General features: G+C 47.8%; 1 protein-coding gene and 1 long non-coding RNA gene across 3 annotated transcripts in view; one reads left to right on the top strand and one right to left on the bottom strand.

The window, feature by feature from the left end:
• Positions 1-27216, bottom strand: part of LOC134675410 (calsyntenin-1) — a 372645-nt gene that overhangs the window by 231431 nt on the left and 113998 nt on the right. The window lies entirely within an intron of this gene.
• On the top strand, positions 5019-6425 carry LOC134675498 (uncharacterized). Its single transcript, XR_010099753.1, has 3 exons — positions 5019-5104; positions 5508-5742; positions 6099-6425. It is a non-coding gene; the product is annotated as an uncharacterized LOC134675498 (long non-coding RNA).

Genomic DNA, 27216 nt, shown 5'->3' with positions numbered 1-27216 from the left:
TGTTTTTATATAATTTCATAAATGATTCTAAAATACAAATTAAATTAGGATGTGACCTACTTGGGCAGTTAGAGTGGATCACGACGATCATTTTGATATGCGTGAAGCCAGGTTTGGTTCAACAATCTCTGCGCAATCTGGGTGACAAGTTCCGTTCGAGTGGCATGCTCTTTAGACTTGTTTCTTCGAAACCAATTAGCCAGGAGGCAGGATATGCTAATCAACCTACAGCTGAGAAGGTACATTACAGTTTTACATAAGTGTCATACTCTGGTGTATGTTATTCTATCGAAAATGCGACACTAATGTTGTATAGGTCACGTTGTATGAAAAAGTATGTATTTATCATAGGCAAATATGTAGCATCGCTACAATATCCCCTCTCTCGGCAAAGAGGTTAAGCACCGGTTAACCGAGGCAGCCGGGGTAACCGGAGAAAAAAAAAATCTTTTCTCAAAAAATCATCTAGTCCATTAGGACGTTAACTATGCATATTCGTTTAACATTAAGCTTAGAACCGTATTTACTGAGCATGCTAACCATCATTAAAACTTAATTTACCTATGTCCATCTCTGGGACTGTAAATTTTATTTCTAAATTTTAACTCTATTAGAAATCACAGTGCGTGGCCACTACACTGTGGTTTCTGCAACCTAACTAAAAAATATTTTTTTAATTCAAGTAATCCTATATTGACTGGTCTAGCCACTATTCAACATAAATAATAATAAGCTAACTCCCTATTCTAAGGTTCACTAAAGTATTTAAATATTAAGTATTTTCAACTATATTTATAAATTCTTACTATTTAGTATATTACAAGTAGTCATATACATAATGCAATATTAAGAATTAAGTTTTGATATGGCATGCCCTACTATGTGCATGCCTATGACTACAAAATTAAATTACTAGTACCTTAGTGTAATGTGGTAACTAGTTGCTAATTTATATCTACAAATAATATTAATAATAGTGGAGGCTAACTTGTAGCTCACACTCAAGTCAAATCCCAATATGTAGCCAGTGGGCTTACACTAAGTGAAAAAAAAAACTTAGTTTTCTTTTTCATGTCTAAGTCAGTGAATTATATCCAATATAATTACATCACCCTGGACCCTTAGGGTGTGTAGTCACAAAAAAATTTGGTTTCCCTAGAAACGCTTGAAAAAAAAATCTTGACCAAATGAGTCAAGGAGGTACGCGTACTCAAAAAAAATGGGTTGTTACCTAAGTTCACCCGAATAAAAAATAAGTTACTAACTTGAAAATACACCTTGCAAAATATAATATTGAGCATAATGTCACTGAACCAATGCTTTAAAATTAAATGGTAACTGATTTTTTTCAGATTACCTTAACTACAAAGCGGTTTGCTCTAGCAGTCGGAAATTCGGAGGTTGTGTGACGAATCAGGAATACTACTCCAAATGGAATGCAGCATGCCGTTCAACAACATGTCCCTACCTTTAGCGAATACAAATGGTGCATGTTTCAGCAGAACTTTAAAAAATGCTATGCTAAGATAGCCGAAATTGAGGTTGATTCTAAGACCAATTTCCTCAAATTTAAAAAAAAAAACAAAAACAAATAATATGAACATTTAAGTTCTATAAAATAGTTCTATTTAGAACTGAATAAGTCAAAAACAAAGAAATTTAGAGTGTCTCGTCTATCATACTAAGTCACCGGAATGAAAAGTTTGAGTTGGTTTGAGAAATAAAAATGAATAAATATTTTAATACTTTTGAAATGGGTGGGTCGGGCGGGTGGTTGTCTAACGCGGCACCCCATGGTCGCGTATTAAACAATGAGGCATTAGGCATGGGTAGGGGTGAGTAGATAAGGTATCCCCCCCCTCCTACTTCATGAAATTCCTCTCCTTCCCCGTCCGGCATGTCAGTAGAAAAAATAGTTTGCTTGTGTCAGGGTATGTAATAAAGTATAATAAATTGGTAACACTTCACTTTATACAGGAAGTGTTAAAATAAATTACCTACCTCTCAAATGGAGCATGGTGAAAAAAATAATATGTGGCTGAGCGCTATGCTAATTAGTCATAGTGTAGCCTAATAATAATTGTAATAATTGATGAATTTGCTACCCTGTCACAAGTAAACTCACAAATTAATTAATATTATATTTTTAGTACAAATAATTTCACTAAATTTTTTAAAAATAAAGTTTTTTTAAATGACAAAAATTTTATAAATTGATGTTATCGCTTCCCAAGCTCACAATAACCAGGCTATATATTTAATTTAAGCTTTGTTCGGGCGCCATTGTCGTATATAAAAAATAATTAGATTTAAGGTAGCGCTGGCACTGTGGTGAATAAAAAATAAAAAATAATTTAAAAAATAATAATAATTTAATAATTTTAATAATAATAATTTTTTAATAATTTTTTATTTGGGTGAACTCAGGTCCCTGTTCGGGCGCCATTGTCGTATATAAAAAATAATATTTAAAAGTAGCGTGACATTGTAGTGTATAAAAAATAATAAGAATTTAAAATGTTTAAGTAATTAATGGGAAAAATGCCTCGGATAAGATCCGCAGTAAAACATTGGACTATTGGAGTACAAGGGTCCTCTTGTTATTCTAACCTGGTTAATGGGAACTTGGTAGGATATTGAAAAGATAAAACCAAATATATGACATGCAATTTAATATACTCCGCTAACTACTTACAAGGCACTCCGCTTCGGGGCGGGCGCTACTCAAAATACAATTTGTTTCTATAAGCCGTTGGCGGCTGTGGAGTGACACTATGGCAATCCTTAATCTACGGTCGCGAGACGGACGAAACGCGGAGTTTTGGCCAAAACCTAAAACGAAAGTCTAGTGCACTCACGGATACCGGGTGTAGCTTTCATCCTGGAACTTAGCGTAGCAGACAGATCGACGTAGATCAGCGGCGGGCGTTCATCGAGCCCCAGCTGTGACAAGCTAAGGCGAGAACAACCCGCGGCGCTTGGAGTTTTACGGGAAGGACCCGCATGAAGACACCTTGGAGTCGTCGGACGGCAGCATAGCCATCCGACGCACGGCCTGCAGGTCGAGGCCGCGTCCTACGGCGTGGAAGCAGCGTCAGCATGACGCTCAGCAAAATCGGGGACGCGCAACAGCGCGCCAGGGAACACGGTCACCAGCCGTGCTCATGTCCATCGGCGACATGGGACGCACTAAGTAACTCACGCGCACAATTCACGCACAGCGATATACGCACTTTACAAATCGGTCTCCCACCAGCCGAACCAGGCGGCGGAAGGAGACGAGGCAATTCCTCCTAATCTTTAATTAGAAACCATCTACATCCTAGCGTATTCCCATTCCAAGTCTCAGTGAAGTGACAGTGACAGTTCGAAATCTTCCCCTACCGGACACGTTGCGTTTCGATTCACATCAACACATTAAACGTCAAACCAACATAAATCTTTTCTAAATCAAATGATTCTCGAAAAATATCAATGCTCGTTAATACTCGTAATATTTTAATTGGTTAATAATAATTACTAATAATTACATTTTTATCGTACGTTTCTACTTTGTTTCCTTTGGAATATATCCTTGCTTATGCCTGAACAAAACGCCTATATTCTTAGCTGTCACCGGGCTGTCAAACTTACGACTACCCAACGAAAGTCTTTTTTATGTTTTTATATAATTTCATAAATGATTCTAAAATACAAATTAAATTAGGATGTGACCTACTTGGGCAGTTAGAGTGGATCACGACGATCATTTTGATATGCGTGAAGCCAGGTTTGGTTCAACAATCTCTGCGCAATCTGGGTGACAAGTTCCGTTCGAGTGGCATGCTCTTTAGACTTGTTTCTTCGAAACCAATTAGCCAGGAGGCAGGATATGCTAATCAACCTACAGCTGAGAAGGTACATTACAGTTTTACATAAGTGTCATACTCTGGTGTATGTTATTCTATCGAAAATGCGACACTAATGTTGTATAGGTCACGTTGTATGAAAAAGTATGTATTTATCATAGGCAAATATGTAGCATCGCTACAATCTAATATTTTTTTATTGATTATAATGGTAAGACAGATTGGGATTTTTTATCGAATAATACAGGCGGGCCAAAAACTTTACTAGGTACAGTCACCTGCAATAACATGTTCAACAATGAAGGCCGCAAAAATATCTGACACGATCTTATTTGTAGAGCCATAAGAGCGTGTCACATATTTTTGCGGCCTTCGAAGAGTAACATATTAATGCAGGTGACTGTACCTAATGTGAGTTAAGGTCATGCATTTTGTTTCTGTGGTCGTCATACAATAAATGTTGTTTTAAGCCTATTTTGCGTGCTGTACCGTTACAGACATTTTCAGTATCCGTATTATATCATGAAGTATGGCATGAGAGTGTCAAACTGACATATACACTAACGTCTAAGTAATTTACTTTCTATATATCTCGCTCGCACTAATATCGTACGCTCGTACGAGCGAGATGCGTAGCAAGTAAGTTAAGTTCTCGATAGCGTTTATGTCAGTGCCAAACTGATGGTAGACACACTCTAAATAAGGGTCGTCACCCACACAACCACACCACCACCATCACAACAGCAAAAGATAATTTCCATCCAATGAATGCTTCCTTAAAGAAGCGCTGGTGGCCTAGCGGTGAGAGCGTGCGACTTGCAATATTACGACACAAGTGGTATGTACATATAACTTTTTATTAGTTTATACAACGAAAATAGTAAATTTATTCGCCTTATTTAGTTAAACACTAAACCCAAACTAACCAATAAACGAGCCTAACATTGCACGATTAGACATTAGACATGAAAATCATCTTTATTATTTTTCAATTTAACTTAATCTCCTCATGAAAGTGTTTTGTCCATCAATTTTACATTTGACTTTTAACTGTAACCATAATTATTGTAAAAATATTTATCTATAGGTATACTTTCACCATATTAGATAGATTTTTCTTATATTGTTATCAACCTTAATACAAATGTTTTTAGATAAAGCAGTGTGCGGCGCCTATACAAACAACCGCGGTAACTCCTCGAGCAAGAAACTATAACTGAGCAACAAATCCAGAATACTACTACCTATGGCCAACGGTACAGTAATCTTTTTTATTAAAATCTAAATTCCATCTATATTTTCTCCTCCTCGTCGTTTATATTTGTGTTGTTAAATATTATTATACACATTTTAACCCTCGACTAATTTATCTACCCCCGCCTGCGGCTCGGGCGGAAAAATACGTCTCGGGTATCAAGTGTGTAATATTTCCATTCACTCTTTATAAAAGAGTACAAAAGCATCAAATCAATAAGAGATACCAGACGAGTTCAAACCTATACTTACTAATCTCAATATCGCTGATTTAACTATTGATCCTCTTAATGATATCTTTCTTCCTCAACATATTAAACACTCTTATCCTAACTTAAAAAATCAGAAATAAGCACTGTAACATCGAATAGATTACATAATCATATATAATCATTATAATTGCAGCCGTATGCGAGCAAGAAACTCGGATCATATCAAAACCCTGAAGTGGCGCGACCTGCACCAGTTCACAGAGCGTCAGAGAGAGAGAGAGAGAGAGAGAGAGAGAGAGAGAGAGAGAGAGAGAGAGAGAGAGGAGGAGGACAACGTCAACTACCACCGCACACCACCAGACACCTCTCCGACACCAGCAGCGGCAGTACTACTAACTACTATCAACGATATCAACTTACACCGAAAGGTAAAGCTATACAATAAAACTACACAAATACAAATCACCTGAACAGGAACAAATCTACAGGTACAAATTTAACTCTCGACTAATTTATTTATCCTCGCCGGCGGCTCGGGCGGAAAAATACGTATCGGGTGTCAGGTGTGTAATATTTCCTTTTATACTTTATAAAGCATATATGCTTTCGTGCAAGCATCAAATCAATTAGAGAGACTAAACGAGTTCAAACTTATATTTATTCATCTCAATATCGCTGATTTAACTATTAATTTTCTCAATAACATATTTCTTCCTCAACATATTAAACACCCTTACATTACATATTTATATAATTATACATAATCATTATAATTGATTTTCAGATTTCAGAGAAAGCTGGACATCAACAAAAGACTCCTCTAACATCATTTGTAGCCGTACGCGAGCAAGCAATTCGGACCTTATCAAAACCCTGAAGTGGCGCGACCTGCACCAGTTCACAGAGCGTCAAGAGAGAGAGAAGGAGGACAACGTCAACCGCCACCACACACCACCGGACACCTCTCCGACACCACCAGCTGCAGTATCTACCCAAACAGAACTCAATAATACGCAGTATTATTCACTGCGACCTCGAAATCCGATCCCGATATAAAAGGACATCCGCCGCCACCGACTATCGACCGAGACTAGACACCCAATCACTACTACAAACTACTATCATCGATGCCAACTTCCATCGAAAGGTAAAGCTATACATACCGGGCGTGACCTGTAATACGAGCAAAAAATGTAACTGTAGGTTGTACTCCTCATACTGACCAACATTTGTTCAGCAACTTTTAAAAATAACTTGTGGTTTGATTTTTAATACACTTTAAAGTTTATTCTAAGACGCAATGTATTGCGAATTTTGTAATGTTTAAGGCATGACAAGCAACGTCCATCATAAATGATATGGCATAGCGATGGCGTCCATTGAATATAATATTTATTTGGCATGAAACATACGAAGTCTAAATACTTCGTAATTTTTAAAAGTTGTTGAATAAAAGTGTCACCGTTTGAGGAGTACAATCTATGTTTTAATTATTTGCTCATGTTACAGGCCACACCCGATATATTAATGGTCGGTTGCACCAAACTGATCGTATCGTTAAAGAGTTCGCTAAATTTTTATGTATGGAAAGTTTCATAGTGGCGCGCCGGCTGACGTTGATCAGTCTGTCAAATGTGGTCGGTGCAACTGGCCCTAAGCACAGAATAAATAATAGTACTAGATACAGAAGACTCACTCTCTAACAAAACGCGTCTGTTACGATCAGCACAGATATGACCACTAGGTGGCGATAGCGCCACGCGCGGCTTATGGCAAACCCCAAAATTGGAGCCAAACGGATGCACTTTTAGCTACCTGTAGCAAAGCGACGGAATCGCGGAGTGAGTCACGCCTGCCCTAAGACAATACCTATAACTCATTTCATTGCCTGTAGTAATAGCAAAGACATATGTAACTCCATATAGAAAGGGATATCCTAACATTAATCCATTTCAAAAACAAATTCTCTTTAACTAACTAACCGTTTTCATAAACCATTAATTATGTATATCAATTTGACAATTGCCTTTCTCAATTTAATTGTAATATAATAATAACTATTTTGGGCAGAATTGTAACAGTTTTTCGATCAAGTCACGTGTCTTACGAATCGTCTTACAAAAAGTGCACAGCGCCGCTAAAGAAGTTTTCACTTCAATAAACAAAATAATAGACAAATCAATTTAAAGCTAGCGATTACCATTCATTCATCAGCCATGAACAAGTACTTATGTCGCTTAAATTTAAACTGGTTAATCCATTCAACCCTTTCCAATTTACCCACATTCAATACTTCTTCACCACGGCAACTTGATAAGAAATTTGGATTTTGTCTACTAAAATTATATATGTTGGAGAAATAAACTATATAAACTATTTTCAGGTGAAATAGCACGCCAACTCCTTAGTAAGGAGTAAACATCAACGAGCTGCTGCAGCCGACCCCAAGAATCCACTATCCGGACAAAACGGTAAAACTGAACAAGTTTTTACGGCTCCTGCACACGATGGGCCAACGCCGGCCACTTCAGAGGACGCATTTATGCGTAAGAGGGCGCAAGTGATATTGCTATCTCATTCGACCTGGCTGGCTGCGTCCCTTGGAGTGGCCGGCGTTGGCCCATCGTGTAGAGGAGCCATTAAAGTGCATGACTACTAACACCGCATTCCCACTGTGCCTATATTTAAATACACTAGCCATGACAAAACAATTGCCATTCTACATGTAGCCAGCTCCATTTAAATAAAGAGACAAATTGACAGACGCGCCTATTTGTTGTTAGTCTGTTCGGAAAGAGAAGAGTCGTGAAATGTATTGCGCCGCAAACATTCCACGACTTTTCTCTTTCCGCGCAGACTTACAGCATAGTGGAAATGCGTCCTTAATTCTTAAGGGGCCCACAGATTACCAGTTCGCCGGATGATATTAGCTTAAAGGATGACTCACGTTAGACCGGGCCGTGTACGACTCGGAGCTTCCGGCGCATCGTTTTCTATGGAAAGCATCATGTACATGCCTGTCATATGTCATAAAAAAGTAAGCGTCGGAAGATCCGGCCCGGATACGGCCCGATTTAACGTAATTCGACCTTAATAGTTAAACGCAAAAGGTGACAGCTCCGAACAACTGACAAGCTAAAGTTCGGCAAACTGGTAATCATTGGACCCCTTAACATTACAACAAGCAAAATGATCACTTTCATATTTGTAACTGTGAAGCACGGAAAACGATAAACCGAAAGATCATTTCCACGTCTTAAATACCAGAGCACATCACGTTCCTCCACCACGCTAAGATATGAAATAATAATCCATTTTATGAGTTTTTTAACGCTCATTTATCTTTTTATTAACGTCTCGAATGTTATTTTTCATTTGCTTCTTTAATAGTAATACCTATATATTTTATTTCTTTTCAGTACAATCGGCGCAGAACAACATCGTCAGAATCAAGAATTTGCCGGGCGCTGTCACAGCATATTAACTGTACACTCTGCACATCCTGTCTTTACCTCCTGCTATATGTCCTTAGATTAATATATAATTAGATAAAAAGACATGCGTTTTATTCAAATAATTATCAACTGAAGTTAGTATTCGTTTATGAATAACGCCAGTCTAATGACAATGAATAATTATATTAGGGTAATATTTCATCTATCCAATATCTGAGTTCAATATGTATTTTGTCATTGGACAAAGAAATTGAACAGGTGGAATACCACCATTATAAAGATTTACGGCGTTATTCACTTGCTCAGCTTAGGTAACCAGCTGATGATCGTCGTTTGTCCCTCTATGGCATAACGACAGATATGGACAAATGAAAGTTATCAACTGATTAAGTTCACAAACATATATGAATAACATCATTAAAGTCCACCAATAATCAATTACAGCTAGACCAAGAAAAGATTGCAACGATTTTGATAACACTTAAGCGTTATTAACGTCAAACTTACATGAAATTATGACATAAATAACTCTTGCACTGCATATGCTATCAAAACATTACAGACTTCTTGGTCTAACTCTTATATTAAAGTGTTAATGTAAAAAGTACCTATATTTTTCATATAAAGAAGTTTGCCAAACATACATAATAATCGATGACTATTGATAACAGCGCCATCTATGAGAGACATTAGAAAATAAGTGGATGTGTATTGATCATGTTATTATATAGATGGCGCAATTATCTAAAATGCACCCTGCATCCAACAACATGCGTCAATTGCACCCTGATTAATAAAATAATAATTAAATGAACCACAGAATAAATAATAGTACTAAGTACAGATGACTCACTCTCTAACAAAATGTGTCTGTCACGATTAGCACAGAAATGGCCGCTAGGTGGCGACAGCGCCACGCGCGGCTTATGGCAACCCCCAAAATTGGGGTCAAACGGATGTACTTTTAACTACCTGTAGCAAAGCGACGAAATCGCGGAGTGAGCCACGCCTGGTATGACGGCCCTTAAAGTTCGGTCAGGCGTCAACTTACTGCAACTTGCGTTAACAGCGCCATCTATCGGATCCTTTATACACCGCTTAAAACTTTAGCTTATCCAAATCAATGTTATATACCTAACGAGGGTACGTAGTTTCAAAGACAATCCGTAGGTAGCGCTATAATTAAATAAAAATATTTTTGGATAGTAGTAATAAAATGAAAAACATCCAATAATCAACTAAATTGTAAGTATTGTAATCTTAAACTTTCGTTTCTAAATGAAGACTCCGTAATGTAAAGCTAATTATCCTATTCTATTTAATACAAAACATACCTACAGTAATCTCTTATTTCATAAAACTTTACGGGACTTATAGATAAAGACAAACGAATATTAGCTGTTTATAGTGCGTTCATGACTAAATGGACAAGTTTTTAATTTATAGATTACAAGCTCACAGTTATTAAATGATTTAAATATAATTGAATTGTTCAAAAAGAAAAACATCATACATATGTATATGCAAGATTTTAAAACTAATACTTTTTAAATAAAAAATGAACATTTCACATGGGCCGAAGGCCCGACGCTGATCTTCCGCTTATCAAGACAGTTGACTTTGTAGAACGCTTGGAGGCACCGCATTCACGCAGCTCGGCCTTCGGCCTCGCGTGCTTAAGAGCTCGTAAGGGACCTTTTGTTTCAAGCAAAAGTAAAACTTCATTTCCTTTTCCCTCTGGAAAACAAACTACTACACAATTACAACAGCACAAACAACAGCTCCAACAACAACAACAGCACAAACAACAGCACAAACAACAGCACAAACAACAGCACCAACAACAAGCTACAAGAAGACCGCGGGGCCCTCGGGCCCCGCGCACAACGCACAAAACTAGTTAATATTATATATAGCTACATTACCACTGATTTCTCATATATATGTTTTATTTGGAAACTGTAAGACTTGGGTTAAAAAAAAAAAGTGATTCGTATAGAGGGCCAAAAATGTAGGTCCAGAAAAATATGGATATCCTGGACAAGTGGAAGACCACGATTCTGCATAAGAGCACGCCGAAACGGTAAGAGGTAGAGGGGGGGTGCTCGACCAAATGTCATAGAGGGACCCTGGCAGTTTTTGACGCCGCCATTTTTTTTTCAAAATGGCCGACTTTTTTTTTTGGCGTTTTTTCAAAATTGTCGTAGCGCGCTGAAATTTTGGTCACGGAATCTCGGGGTCCCCTGGATTCGTTTGGTGAAAAAAAATTTCGAAAAAATCCAAGATGGCGGAAAAAATGGCCACTTTTATTTTGTATGGCAACTTTTAAACGGTGCGTGATAGGTGGGGGGTGCTCGACCAAATGTCATAGAGGGCCTCGAGAGAAACAAAACTGCATTTAAAAATTTTCAAAATGGCCGACTTTTTTTTTTTTTTTTTTTCAAGTTGGTCCGAGCGCGCTGAAATTTGGCATGCGGCGAGCTTGGGGGTCCAAGATTACCATGTGAAAAAAAATTTTTGGAAAAAACCAAAATGGCCGCTGGTACGGGCAATTGAAATTTTCCAAGCAGGTTAAGCGAGCCCGAAGGGCGAGCTTCAGGCTGGGAGGCCGCAGGCCGACCCCGCGACGGGCCGTCAGGCCCGGAGCTTCACCCTGAATGTCCGAGCGTGTCCTACCTCCAGTAATTTTGGGCGAGGCCGAAGGCCTCGCCGCGGGAATGACGAACAAAGCAAAATCCTATATAAAAACTGTGTTAAGCGAGCCCGAAGGGCGAGCTTCGGGCCGGGAGGCCGAAGGCCGACCCCGCGACGGGCCGTCAGGCCCGGAGCCTCCACCCCGACTCCCGAAACGCGAGGCCGAAGGCCGAGCTGCGTGAATGCGGTGCCTCCAAGCGTTCTACAAAGTCAACTGTCTCGATAAGCGGAGCCGGCGGGCCGAAGGCCCGACGGCGGAGCGTCGAGGCTCGCGAAGGCCGAAGGCCGAGCTCCGCGTAGGGCCGAAGGCCCGGAGCGTCCCTTACGCATGCGCTAGCACGCGAGGCCGAAGGCCGAGCTGCGTGAATGAAGTCCCAAGCGTTCTACCAAGTCAACTGTCTTGATAAGCGGAGCCGGCGGGCCGAAGGCCCGACGGCGGAGCGTCGAGGCTAGCGAAGGCCGAAGGCCGAGCTCCGCGTAGGGCCGAAGGCCCGAAGCGTCACACGAGAGGGGGAAGTTGGAGCTTAAACACGACCCAATAGGAAAAGTGTCTTAGACAAGCGAAACGGCGGGCCGAAGGCCGAAGGCCGTAGGCCCGACGTGAGCTTGTCAAGACACTTTTACTATTGGGTCGTGTTTAAGCTTCAACTTCCCGCTTACGCCCCATAGCAAAACCAACCCTCCAAGTGTTTTAATAAGCGAAGCGGCGGGCCGAAGGCCCGACGCTGAGCTTCGAAGCCCAGCGAAGGCCGAAGGCCGAGCTCCGCGTAGGGCCGAAGGCCCGGAGCGTCCCTTACGATTTCCCAAGCACGCGAGGCCGAAGGCCGAGCTGCGGGAATGAAGTGCTCGCATGCGGACCTTACGATTTCCCAAGCACGCGAGGCCGAAGGCCGAGCTGCGTGAATGCGGTGCTTCCAAGCGTTCTACAAAGTCAACTGTCTTGATAAGCGGAGCCGGCGGGCCGAAGGCCCGACGGCGAAGCGTCGAGGCTGGCGAAGGCCGAAGGCCGAGCTCCGCGTAGGGCCGAAGGCCCGAAGCGTCACACGAGAGGGGGAAGTTGGAGCTTAAACACGACCCAATAGGAAAAGTGTCTTAGACAAGCGAAACGGCGGGCCGAAGGCCGAAGGCCGTAGGCCCGACGTGAGCTTGTCAAGACACTTTTACTATTGGGTCGTGTTTAAGCTCCAACTTCCCGCTTACGCCCCAAAGCAAAACCAACCCCCCAAGTGTTTTAATAAGCGAAGCGGCGGGTCGAAGGCCCGACGCTGAGCTTCGAAACCCAGCGAAGGCCGAAGGCCGAGCTCCGCGTAGGGCCGAAGGCCCGGAGCGTCCCTTACGATTTCCCAAGCACGCGAGGCCGAAGGCCGAGCTGCGGGAATGAAGTGCTCGCATGCGGACCTTTTCTTTCAAGCAAAAGTTCAACTTCATTTCTTTTACTCTTTGGAAAACAAAACTACAGCACAAACAACAACACAAACAACAGCACCAACAACAAAACAACAACACAAACAACAGCACCAACAACAAAACAACAAGAAAACAACAACAAGAAGACCGCGGGGCCCTCGGGCCCCGCGCACAACGCACAAAACTAGTTAATATTATATATAGCTACATTACCACTGATTTCTCATATATATGTTTTATTTGGAAACTGTAAGACTTGGGTTAAAAAAAAAAAGTGATTCGTATAGAGGGCCAAAAATGTAGGTCCAGAAAAATATGGATATCCTGGACAAGTGGAAGACCACGATTCTGCATAAGAGCACGCCGAAACGGTAAGAGGTAGAGGGGGGGTGCTCGACCAAATGTCATAGAGGGACCCTGGCAGTTTTTGACGCCGCCATTTTTTTTTCAAAATGGCCGACTTTTTTTTTTGGCGTTTTTTCAAAATTGTCGTAGCGCGCTGAAATTTTGGTCACGGAATCTCGGGGTCCCCTGGATTCGTTTGGTGAAAAAAAATTTCGAAAAAATCCAAGATGGCGGAAAAAATGGCCACTTTTATTTTGTATGGCAACTTTTAAACGGTGCGTGATAGGTGGGGGGTGCTCGACCAAATGTCATAGAGGGCCTCGAGAGAAACAAAACTGCATTTAAAAATTTTCAAAATGGCCGACTTTTTTTTTTTTTTTTTTTCAAGTTGGTCCGAGCGCGCTGAAATTTGGCATGCGGCGAGCTTGGGGGTCCAAGATTACCATGTGAAAAAAAATTTTTGGAAAAAACCAAAATGGCCGCTGGTACGGGCAATTGAAATTTTCCAAGCAGGTTAAGCGAGCCCGAAGGGCGAGCTTCAGGCTGGGAGGCCGCAGGCCGACCCCGCGACGGGCCGTCAGGCCCGGAGCTTCACCCTGAATGTCCGAGCGTGTCCTACCTCCAGTAATTTTGGGCGAGGCCGAAGGCCTCGCCGCGGGAATGACGAACAAAGCAAAATCCTATATAAAAACTGTGTTAAGCGAGCCCGAAGGGCGAGCTTCGGGCCGGGAGGCCGAAGGCCGACCCCGCGACGGGCCGTCAGGCCCGGAGCCTCCACCCCGACTCCCGAAACGCGAGGCCGAAGGCCGAGCTGCGTGAATGCGGTGCCTCCAAGCGTTCTACAAAGTCAACTGTCTCGATAAGCGGAGCCGGCGGGCCGAAGGCCCGACGGCGGAGCGTCGAGGCTCGCGAAGGCCGAAGGCCGAGCTCCGCGTAGGGCCGAAGGCCCGGAGCGTCCCTTACGCATGCGCTAGCACGCGAGGCCGAAGGCCGAGCTGCGTGAATGAAGTCCCAAGCGTTCTACCAAGTCAACTGTCTTGATAAGCGGAGCCGGCGGGCCGAAGGCCCGACGGCGGAGCGTCGAGGCTAGCGAAGGCCGAAGGCCGAGCTCCGCGTAGGGCCGAAGGCCCGAAGCGTCACACGAGAGGGGGAAGTTGGAGCTTAAACACGACCCAATAGGAAAAGTGTCTTAGACAAGCGAAACGGCGGGCCGAAGGCCGAAGGCCGTAGGCCCGACGTGAGCTTGTCAAGACACTTTTACTATTGGGTCGTGTTTAAGCTTCAACTTCCCGCTTACGCCCCATAGCAAAACCAACCCTCCAAGTGTTTTAATAAGCGAAGCGGCGGGCCGAAGGCCCGACGCTGAGCTTCGAAGCCCAGCGAAGGCCGAAGGCCGAGCTCCGCGTAGGGCCGAAGGCCCGGAGCGTCCCTTACGATTTCCCAAGCACGCGAGGCCGAAGGCCGAGCTGCGGGAATGAAGTGCTCGCATGCGGACCTTACGATTTCCCAAGCACGCGAGGCCGAAGGCCGAGCTGCGTGAATGCGGTGCTTCCAAGCGTTCTACAAAGTCAACTGTCTTGATAAGCGGAGCCGGCGGGCCGAAGGCCCGACGGCGAAGCGTCGAGGCTGGCGAAGGCCGAAGGCCGAGCTCCGCGTAGGGCCGAAGGCCCGAAGCGTCACACGAGAGGGGGAAGTTGGAGCTTAAACACGACCCAATAGGAAAAGTGTCTTAGACAAGCGAAACGGCGGGCCGAAGGCCGAAGGCCGTAGGCCCGACGTGAGCTTGTCAAGACACTTTTACTATTGGGTCGTGTTTAAGCTCCAACTTCCCGCTTACGCCCCAAAGCAAAACCAACCCCCCAAGTGTTTTAATAAGCGAAGCGGCGGGTCGAAGGCCCGACGCTGAGCTTCGAAACCCAGCGAAGGCCGAAGGCCGAGCTCCGCGTAGGGCCGAAGGCCCGGAGCGTCCCTTACGATTTCCCAAGCACGCGAGGCCGAAGGCCGAGCTGCGGGAATGAAGTGCTCGCATGCGGACCTTTTCTTTCAAGCAAAAGTTCAACTTCATTTCTTTTACTCTTTGGAAAACAAAACTACAGCACAAACAACAACACAAACAACAGCACCAACAACAAAACAACAACACAAACAACAGCACCAACAACAAAACAACAAGAAAACAACAACAAGAAGACCGCGGGGCCCTCGGGCCCCGCGCACAACGCACAAAACTAGTTAATATTATATATAGCTACAAGAATCACTGATTTCTAATGTATACGTTTTATTTGGAAACTGTAAGGGTTGAGTTAAAAAAAAAAAGTGATTCGTATAGAGGGTCAAAAATGTAGGTCCAGAAAAATATGGATTTTTGGATTCGACTCCCGGGTCGAAAAATGTTTGACGGCCCGGCCAAACGGTAAGAGGTAGAGGGGGGGTGCTCGACCAAATGTCATAGAGGGACCCTGGCAGTTTTTGACGCCGCCATTTTTTTTTCAAAATGGCCGACTTTTTTTTTTGTCACTTTTTCAAGTTTGTCCCAGCGCGCTGAAATTTTGGTCACGGAATCTCGGGGTCCCCTGGATTCGTATGGTGAAAAATTTTTTTGAAAAAATCCAAGATGGCGGAAAAAATGGCCACTTTTATTTTGTATGGCAACTTTTAAACGGTGCGTGATAGGTGGGGGGTGCTCGACCAAATGTCATAGAGGGCCTCGAGAGAAACAAAACTGCATTTAAAAATTTTCAAAATGGCCGACTTTTTTTTTTTTTTTTTTCAAGTTGGTCCGAGCGCGCTGAGATTTGGCATGCGGCGAGCTTGGGGGCCCAAGATTACCATGTGAAAAAAAATTTTTGGAAAAATCCAAAATGGCCGCTGATACGGGCAATTGAAATTTTCCAAGCAGGTTAAGCGAGCCCGAAGGGCGAGCTTCAGGCCGGGAGGCCGCAGGCCGACCCCGCGACGGGCCGTCAGGCCCGGAGCTTCACCCCGAATGTCCGAGCGCGTCCTACCCCCAGTAATTTTGGGCGAGGCCGAAGGCCTCGCCGCGGGAATGACGAACAAAGCAAAATCTTATACAAAAACTGTGTTAAGCGAGCCCGAAGGGCGAGCTTCGGGCCGGGAGGCCGAAGGCCGACCCCGCGACGGGCCGTCAGGCCCGGAGCCTCCACCCCGACTCCCAAAACGCGAGGCCGAAGGCCGAGCTGCGTGAATGCGGTGCCTCCAAGCGTTCTACAAAGTCAACTGTCTTGATAAGCGGAGCCGGCGGGCCGAAGGCCCGACGGCGGAGCGTCGAGGCTCGCGAAGGCCGAAGGCCGAGCTCCGCGTAGGGCCGAAGGCCCGGAGCGTCCCTTACGCATGCGCTAGCACGCGAGGCCGAAGGCCGAGCTGCGTGAATGCGGTGCCTCCAAGCGTTCTACAAAGTCAACTGTCTTGATAAGCGGAGCCGGCGGGCCGAAGGCCCGACGGCGGAGCGTCGAGGCTCGCGAAGGCCGAAGGCCGAGCTCCGCGTAGGGCCGAAGGCCCGGAGCGTCCCTTACGCATGCGCTAGCACGCGAGGCCGAAGGCCGAGCTGCGTGAATGAAGTCCCAAGCGTTCTACCAAGTCAAGTGTCTTGATAAGCGGAGCCGGCGGGCCGAAGGCCCGACGGCGAAGCGTCGAGGCTCGCGAAGGCCGAAGGCCGAGCTCCGCGTAGGGCCGAAGGCCCGAAGCGTCACACGAGAGGGGGAAGTTGGAGCTTAAACACGACCCAATAGGAAAAGTGTCTTAGACAAGCGAAACGGCGGGCCGAAGGCCGAAGGCCGTAGGCCCGACGTGAGCTTGTCAAGACACTTTTCCTATTGGGTCGTGTTTAAGCTCCAACTTCCCGCTTACGCCCCAAAGCAAAACCAACCCTCCAAGTGTTTTAATAAGCGAAGCGGCGGGCCGAAGGCCCGACGCTGAGCTTCGAAACCCAGCGAAGGCCGAAGGCCGAGCTCCGCGTAGGGCCGAAGGCCCGGAGCGTCCCTTACGATTTCCCAAGCACGCGAGGCCGAAGGCCGAGCTGCGGGAATGAAGTGCTCGCATGCGGACCTTACGATTTCCCAAGCATGCGAGGCCGAAGGCCGAGCTGCGTGAATGCTGTGCCTCCAAGCGTTCTACAAAGTCAACTGTCTTGATAAGCGAAGCCGGCGGGCCGAAGGCCCGACGGCGGAGCGTCGAGGCTAGCGAAGGCCGAAGGCCGAGCTCCGCGTAGGGCCGAAGGCCCGAAGCGTCACACGAGAGGGGGAAGTTGGAGCTTAAACACGACCCAATAGGAAAAGTGTCTTAGACAAGCGAAACGGCGGGCCGAAGGCCGAAGGCCGTAGGCCCGACGTGAGCTTGTCAAGACACTTTTACTATTGGGTCGTGTTTAAGCTCCAACTTCCCGCTTACGCCCCAAAGCAAAACCAACCCCCCAAGTGTTTTAATAAGCGAAGCGGCGGGCCGAAGGCCCGACGCTGAGCTTCGAAACCCAGCGAAGGCCGAAGGCCGAGCTCCGCGTAGGGCCGAAGGCCCGGAGCGTCCCTTACGATTTCCCAAGCACGCGAGGCCGAAGGCCGAGCTGCGGGAATGAAGTGCTCGCATGCGGACCTTTTCTTTCAAGCAAAAGTACAACTTCATTACTTTTTCTCTTTGGAAAACAAAACTACAGCACAAACAACAACACCAACAACAACAACAGCACAAACAACAGCACCAACAACAAAACAACAACAAAACAACAACAAGAAGACCGCGGGGCCCTCGGGCCCCGCGCACAACGCACAAAACTAGTTAATTAATTAATATTATATATAGCTACAAAACCACTGATTTCTAATGTACCTGTTTTATTTGGAAACTGTAGCACATGGGTTAAAAAAAAAAGTTGATTCGTATAGAGGGCCGAAAATGTAGGTCCAGAAAAATATGGATATCCTGGACAAGTGGAAGACCACGATTCTGCATAAGAGCACGCCGAAACGGTAAGAGGTAGAGGGGGGGTGCTCGACCAAATGTCATAGAGGGACCCTGGCAGTTTTTGACGCCGCCATTTTTTTTTCAAAATGGCCGACTTTTTTTTTTGGCGTTTTTTCAAGTTTGTCCCAGCGCGCTGAAATTTTGGTCACGGAATCTCGGGGTCCCCTGGATTCGTTTGGTAAAAAAAAATTTCGAAAAAATCCAAGATGGCGGAAAAAATGGCCACTTTTATTTTGTATGGCAACTTTTAAACGGTGCGTGATAGGTGGGGGGTGCTCGACCAAATGTCATAGAGGGCCTCGAGAGAAATAAAACTGCATTTAAAAATTTTCAAAATGGCCGACTTTTTTTTTTTTTTTTTTTCAAGTTGGTCCGAGCGCGCTGAAATTTGGCATGCGGCGAGCTTGGGGGCCCAAGATTACCATTTGAAAAAAAATTTTTGGAAAAATCCAAAATGGCGGCTGATACGGGCAATTGAAATTTTCCAAGTAGGTTAAGCGAGCCCGAAGGGCGAGCTTCAGGCTGGGAGGCCGCAGGCCGACCCCGCGACGGGCCGTCAGGCCCGGAGCTTCACCCCGAATGGCCAAGCGTCCCCTACCCCCAGTAATTTTAGGCGAGGCCGAAGGCCTCGCCGCGGGAATGACGAACAAAGCGAAATCCTATACAAAAACTGTGTTAAGCGAGCCCGAAGGGCGAGCTCCGGGCCGGGAGGCCGAAGGCCGACCCGGCGACGGGCCGAAGGCCCGGAGCCTCCACCCCGACTCCCGAAACGCGAGGCCGAAGGCCGAGCTGCGTGAATGCGGTGCCTCCAAGCGTTCTACAAAGTCAACTGTCTCGATAAGCGGAGCCGGCGGGCCGAAGGCCCGACGGCGGAGCGTCGAGGCTCGCGAAGGCCGAAGGCCGAGCTCCGCGTAGGGCCGAAGGCCCGAAGCGTCACACGAGAGGGGGAAGTTGGAGCTTAAACACGACCCAATAGGAAAAGTGTCTTAGACAAGCGAAACGGCGGGCCGAAGGCCGAAGGCCGTAGGCCCGACGTGAGGTTGTCAAGACACTTTTACTATTGGGTCGTGTTTAAGCTCCAACTTCCCGCTTGCGCCCCGAAGCAAAACCAACCCCCCAAGTGTTTTAATAAGCGAAGCGGCGGGCCGAAGGCCCGACGCTGAGCTTCGAAACCCAGCGAAGGCCGAAGGCCGAGCTCCGCGTAGGGCCGAAGGCCCGGAGCGTCCCTTACGATTTCCCAAGCACGCGAGGCCGAAGGCCGAGCTGCGGGAATGAAGTGCTCGCATGCGGACCTTACGATTTCCCAAGCACGCGAGGCCGAAGGCCGAGCTGCGTGAATGCGGTGCCTCCAAGCGTTCTTCAAAAGCAACTGTCTTGATAAGCGGAGCCGGCGGGCCGAAGGCCCGACGGCGAAGCGTCGAGGCTCGCGAAGGCCGAAGGCCGAGCTCCGCGTAGGGCCGAAGGCCCGGAGCGTCCCTCACGAGCTCTCAAACACGCGAGGCCGAAGGCCGAGCTGCGTGAATGCAGTGCCTCCAAGCGTTCTACAAAGTCAACTGTCTTGATAAGCGGAGCCGGCGGGCCGAAGGCCCGACGGCGAAGCGTCGAGGCTGGCGAAGGCCGAAGGCCGAGCTCCGCGTAGGGCCGAAGGCCCGGAGCGTCACACGAGAGGGGGAAGTTGGAGCTTAAACACGACCCAATAGGAAAAGTGTCTTAGACAAGACACTTTTACTATTGGGTCGTGTTTAAGCTCCAACTTCCCGCTTACGCCCCAAAGCAAAACCAACCCCCCAAGTGTTTTAATAAGCGAAGCGGCGAATGAGCTTCGAAACCCAGCGAAGGCCGAAGGCCGAGCTCCGCGTAGGGCCGAAGGCCCGGAGCGTCCCTTACGATTTCCCAAGCACGCGAGGCCGAAGGCCGAGCTGCGGGAATGAAGTGCTCGCATGCGGACCTTTTCTTTCAAGCAAAAGTACAACTTCATTTCTTTTTCGCTTTGGAAAACAAAACTACAGCACAAACAACAACAAAACAACAGCACAAACAACAGCACCAACAACAAAACAACAACAAAACAACAACAAGAAGACCGCGGGGCCCTCGGGCCCCGCGCACAACGCACAAAACTAGTTAATATTATATATAGCTACAAGAATCACTGATTTCTAATGTATACGTTTTATTTGGAAACTGTAAGGGTTGAGTTAAAAAAAAAAAGTGATTCGTATAGAGGGTCAAAAATGTAGGTCCAGAAAAATATGGATTTTTGGATTCGACTCCCGGGTCGAAAAATGTTTGACGGCCCGGCCAAACGGTAAGAGGTAGAGGGGGGGTGCTCGACCAAATGTCATAGAGGGACCCTGGCAGTTTTTGACGCCGCCATTTTTTTTTCAAAATGGCCGACTTTTTTTTTTGTCACTTTTTCAAGTTTGTCCCAGCGCGCTGAAATTTTGGTCACGGAATCTCGGGGTCCCCTGGATTCGTATGGTGAAAAATTTTTTTGAAAAAATCCAAGATGGCGGAAAAAATGGCCACTTTTATTTTGTATGGCAACTTTTAAACGGTGCGTGATAGGTGGGGGGTGCTCGACCAAATGTCATAGAGGGCCTCGAGAGAAACAAAACTGCATTTAAAAATTTTCAAAATGGCCGACTTTTTTTTTTTTTTTTTTCAAGTTGGTCCGAGCGCGCTGAGATTTGGCATGCGGCGAGCTTGGGGGCCCAAGATTACCATGTGAAAAAAAATTTTTGGAAAAATCCAAAATGGCCGCTGATACGGGCAATTGAAATTTTCCAAGCAGGTTAAGCGAGCCCGAAGGGCGAGCTTCAGGCCGGGAGGCCGCAGGCCGACCCCGCGACGGGCCGTCAGGCCCGGAGCTTCACCCCGAATGTCCGAGCGCGTCCTACCCCCAGTAATTTTGGGCGAGGCCGAAGGCCTCGCCGCGGGAATGACGAACAAAGCAAAATCTTATACAAAAACTGTGTTAAGCGAGCCCGAAGGGCGAGCTTCGGGCCGGGAGGCCGAAGGCCGACCCCGCGACGGGCCGTCAGGCCCGGAGCCTCCACCCCGACTCCCAAAACGCGAGGCCGAAGGCCGAGCTGCGTGAATGCGGTGCCTCCAAGCGTTCTACAAAGTCAACTGTCTTGATAAGCGGAGCCGGCGGGCCGAAGGCCCGACGGCGGAGCGTCGAGGCTCGCGAAGGCCGAAGGCCGAGCTCCGCGTAGGGCCGAAGGCCCGGAGCGTCCCTTACGCATGCGCTAGCACGCGAGGCCGAAGGCCGAGCTGCGTGAATGCGGTGCCTCCAAGCGTTCTACAAAGTCAACTGTCTTGATAAGCGGAGCCGGCGGGCCGAAGGCCCGACGGCGGAGCGTCGAGGCTCGCGAAGGCCGAAGGCCGAGCTCCGCGTAGGGCCGAAGGCCCGGAGCGTCCCTTACGCATGCGCTAGCACGCGAGGCCGAAGGCCGAGCTGCGTGAATGAAGTCCCAAGCGTTCTACCAAGTCAAGTGTCTTGATAAGCGGAGCCGGCGGGCCGAAGGCCCGACGGCGAAGCGTCGAGGCTCGCGAAGGCCGAAGGCCGAGCTCCGCGTAGGGCCGAAGGCCCGAAGCGTCACACGAGAGGGGGAAGTTGGAGCTTAAACACGACCCAATAGGAAAAGTGTCTTAGACAAGCGAAACGGCGGGCCGAAGGCCGAAGGCCGTAGGCCCGACGTGAGCTTGTCAAGACACTTTTCCTATTGGGTCGTGTTTAAGCTCCAACTTCCCGCTTACGCCCCAAAGCAAAACCAACCCTCCAAGTGTTTTAATAAGCGAAGCGGCGGGCCGAAGGCCCGACGCTGAGCTTCGAAACCCAGCGAAGGCCGAAGGCCGAGCTCCGCGTAGGGCCGAAGGCCCGGAGCGTCCCTTACGATTTCCCAAGCACGCGAGGCCGAAGGCCGAGCTGCGGGAATGAAGTGCTCGCATGCGGACCTTACGATTTCCCAAGCATGCGAGGCCGAAGGCCGAGCTGCGTGAATGCTGTGCCTCCAAGCGTTCTACAAAGTCAACTGTCTTGATAAGCGAAGCCGGCGGGCCGAAGGCCCGACGGCGGAGCGTCGAGGCTAGCGAAGGCCGAAGGCCGAGCTCCGCGTAGGGCCGAAGGCCCGAAGCGTCACACGAGAGGGGGAAGTTGGAGCTTAAACACGACCCAATAGGAAAAGTGTCTTAGACAAGCGAAACGGCGGGCCGAAGGCCGAAGGCCGTAGGCCCGACGTGAGCTTGTCAAGACACTTTTACTATTGGGTCGTGTTTAAGCTCCAACTTCCCGCTTACGCCCCAAAGCAAAACCAACCCCCCAAGTGTTTTAATAAGCGAAGCGGCGGGCCGAAGGCCCGACGCTGAGCTTCGAAACCCAGCGAAGGCCGAAGGCCGAGCTCCGCGTAGGGCCGAAGGCCCGGAGCGTCCCTTACGATTTCCCAAGCACGCGAGGCCGAAGGCCGAGCTGCGGGAATGAAGTGCTCGCATGCGGACCTTTTCTTTCAAGCAAAAGTACAACTTCATTACTTTTTCTCTTTGGAAAACAAAACTACAGCACAAACAACAACACCAACAACAACAACAGCACAAACAACAGCACCAACAACAAAACAACAACAAAACAACAACAAGAAGACCGCGGGGCCCTCGGGCCCCGCGCACAACGCACAAAACTAGTTAATATTATATATAGCTACAAAACCACTGATTTCTAATGTACCTGTTTTATTTGGAAACTGTAGCACATGGGTTAAAAAAAAAAGTTGATTCGTATAGAGGGCCGAAAATGTAGGTCCAGAAAAATATGGATATTCTGGAGAGGTGGAAAACGAAAAAAATGTTTGACGGCCCGGCTAAACGGTAAGAGGTAGAGGGGGGGTGCTCGACCAAATGTCATAGAGGGACCCTGGCAGTTTTTGACGCCGCCATTTTTTTTTCAAAATGGCCGACTTTTTTTTTTGACGTTTTTTCAAAATTGTCCCAGCGCGCTGAAATTTTGGTCACGGAATCTCGGGGTCCCCTGGATTCGATTGGTAAAAAAAAATTTTGAAAAAATCCAAGATGGCGGAAAAAATGGCCACTTTTATTTTGTATGGCAACTTTTAAACGGTGCGTGATAGGTGGGGGGTGCTCGACCAAATGTCATAGAGGGCCTCGAGAGAAATACAACTGCATTTAAAAATTTTCAAATTGGCCGACTTTTTTTTTTTTTTTTTTTCAAGTTGGTCCGAGCGCGCTGAGATTTGGCATGCGGCGAGCTTGGGAGCCCAAAATTACCATGTGAAAAAAAATTTTTGGAAAAAATCAAAATGGCGGCTGACACGGGCAAAACCAATTTTTCAAGTACTTTAAGCGAGCCCGAAGGGCTGGGAGGCCGCAGGCCGACCCCGCGACGGGCCGTCAGGCCCGGAGCTTCACCCCGAATGGCCAAGCGTCCCCTACCCCCAGTAATTTTAGGCGAGGCCGAAGGCCTCGCCGCGGGAATGACGAACAAAGCGAAATCCTATACAAAAACTGTGTTAAGCGAGCCCGAAGGGCGAGCTCCGGGCCGGGAGGCCGAAGGCCGACCCGGCGACGGGCCGAAGGCCCGGAGCCTCCACCCCGACTCCCGAAACGCGAGGCCGAAGGCCGAGCTGCGTGAATGCGGTGCCTCCAAGCGTTCTACAAAGTCAACTGTCTCGATAAGCGGAGCCGGCGGGCCGAAGGCCCGACGGCGGAGCGTCGAGGCTCGCGAAGGCCGAAGGCCGAGCTCCGCGTAGGGCCGAAGGCCCGAAGCGTCACACGAGAGGGGGAAGTTGGAGCTTAAACACAACCCAATAGTAAAAGTGTCTTGACAACCTCACGTCGGGCCTACGGCCTAAGCGTCACACGAGAGGGGGAAGTTGGAGCTTAAACACGACCCAATAGGAAAAGTGTCTTAGACAAGCGAAACGGCGGGCCGAAGGCCGAAGGCCGTAGGCCCGACGTGAGCTTGTCAAGACACTTTTACTATTGGGTCGTGTTTAAGCTCCAACTTCCCGCTTACGCCCCAAAGCAAAACCAACCCCCCAAGTGTTTTAATAAGCGAAGCGGCGGGCCGAAGGCCCGACGCTGAGCTTCGAAACCCAGCGAAGGCCGAAGGCCGAGCTCCGCGTAGGGCCGAAGGCCCGGAGCGTCCCTTACGGTTTCCCAAGCACGCGAGGCCGAAGGCCGAGCTGCGGGAATGAAGTGCTCGCATGCGGACCTTTTCTTTCAAGCAAAAGTTCAACTTCATTTCTTTTTCTCTTTGGAAAACAAAACTACAGCACAAACAACAACACAAACAACAGCACCAACAACAACAACAACAAAACAACAACACAAACAACAACAACAAGAAGACCGCGGGGCCCTCGGGCCCCGCGCACAACGCACAAAACTAGTTAATATTATATATAGCTACAACCCGATACATTTCTAATATAGATGTTTTATTTTGCAACTGTAAGGGTTGAGTTAAAAAAAAAAAGTGATTCGTATAGAGGGCCAAAAATGTAGGTCCAGAAAAATATGGATATCCTGGACGAGTGGAAGACCACGATTCTGCATAAGAGCACGCCGAAACGGTAAGAGGTAGAGGGGGGGTGCTCAACCAAATGTCATAGAGGGACCCTGGCAGTTTTAGACGCCGCCATTTTTTTTTCAAAATGGCCGACTTTTTTTTTTGACGTTTTTTCAAGTTTGTCCCAGCGCGCTGAAATTTTGGTCACGGAATCTCGGGGTCCCTCGGATTCGTTTGGTAAAAAAAAATTTCGAAAAAATCCAAGATGGCGGAAAAAATGGCCACTTTTATTTTGTATGGCAACTTTTAAACGGTGCGTGATAGGTGGGGGGTGCTCGACCAAATGTCATAGAGGGCCTCGAGGGAAACAAAACTGCATTTAAAATTTTTCAAAATGGCCGACTTTTTTTTTTTTTTTTTTTCAAGTTGGTCCGAGCGCGCTGAGATTTGGCATGCGGCGAGCTTGAGGGCCCGAGATTACCATGTGAAAAAATATTTTTGGAAAAATCCAAAATGGCCGCTGATACGGGCAATTGAAATTTTCCAATCAGGTTAAGCGAGCCCGAAGGGCGAGCTTCAGGCTGGGAGGCCGCAGGCCGACCCCGCGACGGGCCGTCAGGCCCGGAGCTTCACCCCGAATGTCCAAGCGTGTCCTACCCCCAGTAATTTTGGGCGAGGCCGAAGGCCTCGCCGCGGGAATGACGAACAAAGCAAAATCCTATACAAAAACTGTGTTAAGCGAGCCCGAAGGGCGAGCTTCGGGCCGGGAGGCCGAAGGCCGACCCCGCGACGGGCCGTCAGGCCCGGAGCCTCCACCCCGACTCCCGAAACGCGAGGCCGAAGGCCGAGCTGCGTGAATGCGGTGCCTCCAAGCGTTCTACAAAGTCAACTGTCTCGATAAGCGGAGCCGGCGGGCCGAAGGCCCGACGGCGGAGCGTCGAGGCTCGCGAAGGCCGAAGGCCGAGCTCCGCGTAGGGCCGAAGGCCCGAAGCGTCACACGAGAGGGGGAAGTTGGAGCTTAAACACAACCCAATAGGAAAAGTGTCTTAGACAAGCGAAACGGCGGGCCGAAGGCCGAAGGCCGTAGGCCCGACGTGAGGTTGTCAAGACACTTTTACTATTGGGTCGTGTTTAAGCTCCAACTTCCCGCTTGCGCCCCGAAGCAAAACCAACCCCCCAAGTGTTTTAATAAGCGAAGCGGCGGGCCGAAGGCCCGACGCTGAGCTTCGAAACCCAGCGAAGGCCGAAGGCCGAGCTCCGCGTAGGGCCGAAGGCCCGGAGCGTCCCTTACGATTTCCCAAGCACGCGAGGCCGAAGGCCGAGCTGCGGGAATGAAGTGCTCGCATGCGGACCTTACGATTTCCCAAGCATGCGAGGCCGAAGGCCGAGCTGCGTGAATGCGGTGCCTCCAAGCGTTCTACAAAAGCAACTGTCTTGATAAGCGGAGCCGGCGGGCCGAAGGCCCGACGGCGAAGCGTCGAGGCTCGCGAAGGCCGAAGGCCGAGCTCCGCGTAGGGCCGAAGGCCCGAAGCGTCACACGAGAGGGGGAAGTTGGAGCTTAAACACGACCCAATAGGAAAAGTGTCTTAGACAAGCGAAACGGCGGGCCGAAGGCCGAAGGCCGTAGGCCCGACGTGAGCTTGTCAAGACACTTTTACTATTGGGTCGTGTTTAAGCTCCAACTTCCCGCTTACGCCCCAAAGCAAAACCAACCCCCCAAGTGTTTTAATAAGCGAAGCGGCGGGCCGAAGGCCCGACGCTGAGCTTCGAAACCCAGCGAAGGCCGAAGGCCGAGCTCCGCGTAGGGCCGAAGGCCCGGAGCGTCCCTTACGGTTTCCCAAGCACGCGAGGCCGAAGGCCGAGCTGCGGGAATGAAGTGCTCGCATGCGGACCTTTTCTTTCAAGCAAAAGTTCAACTTCATTTCTTTTTCTCTTTGGAAAACAAAACTACAGCACAAACAACAACACAAACAACAGCACCAACAACAACAACAACAAAACAACAACACAAACAACAACAACAAGAAGACCGCGGGGCCCTCGGGCCCCGCGCACAACGCACAAAACTAGTTAATATTATATATAGCTACAAGAATCACTGATTTCTAATGTATACGTTTTATTTGGAAACTGTAAGGGTTGAGTTAAAAAAAAAAAGTGATTCGTATAGAGGGTCAAAAATGTAGGTCCAGAAAAATATGGATTTTTGGATTCGACTCCCGGGTCGAAAAATGTTTGACGGCCCGGCCAAACGGTAAGAGGTAGAGGGGGGGTGCTCGACCAAATGTCATAGAGGGACCCTGGCAGTTTTTGACGCCGCCATTTTTTTTTCAAAATGGCCGACTTTTTTTTTTGTCACTTTTTCAAGTTTGTCCCAGCGCGCTGAAATTTTGGTCACGGAATCTCGGGGTCCCCTGGATTCGTATGGTGAAAAATTTTTTTGAAAAAATCCAAGATGGCGGAAAAAATGGCCACTTTTATTTTGTATGGCAACTTTT

This window comes from Cydia fagiglandana, chromosome 22, assembly GCF_963556715.1.
Source record: "Cydia fagiglandana chromosome 22, ilCydFagi1.1, whole genome shotgun sequence".
Lineage (NCBI taxonomy): Eukaryota > Metazoa > Arthropoda > Insecta > Lepidoptera > Tortricidae > Cydia > Cydia fagiglandana.
The sequence above is the reverse complement of the archived record's forward strand: the minus strand, read 5'-3'. Positions and strand labels throughout refer to the sequence as shown.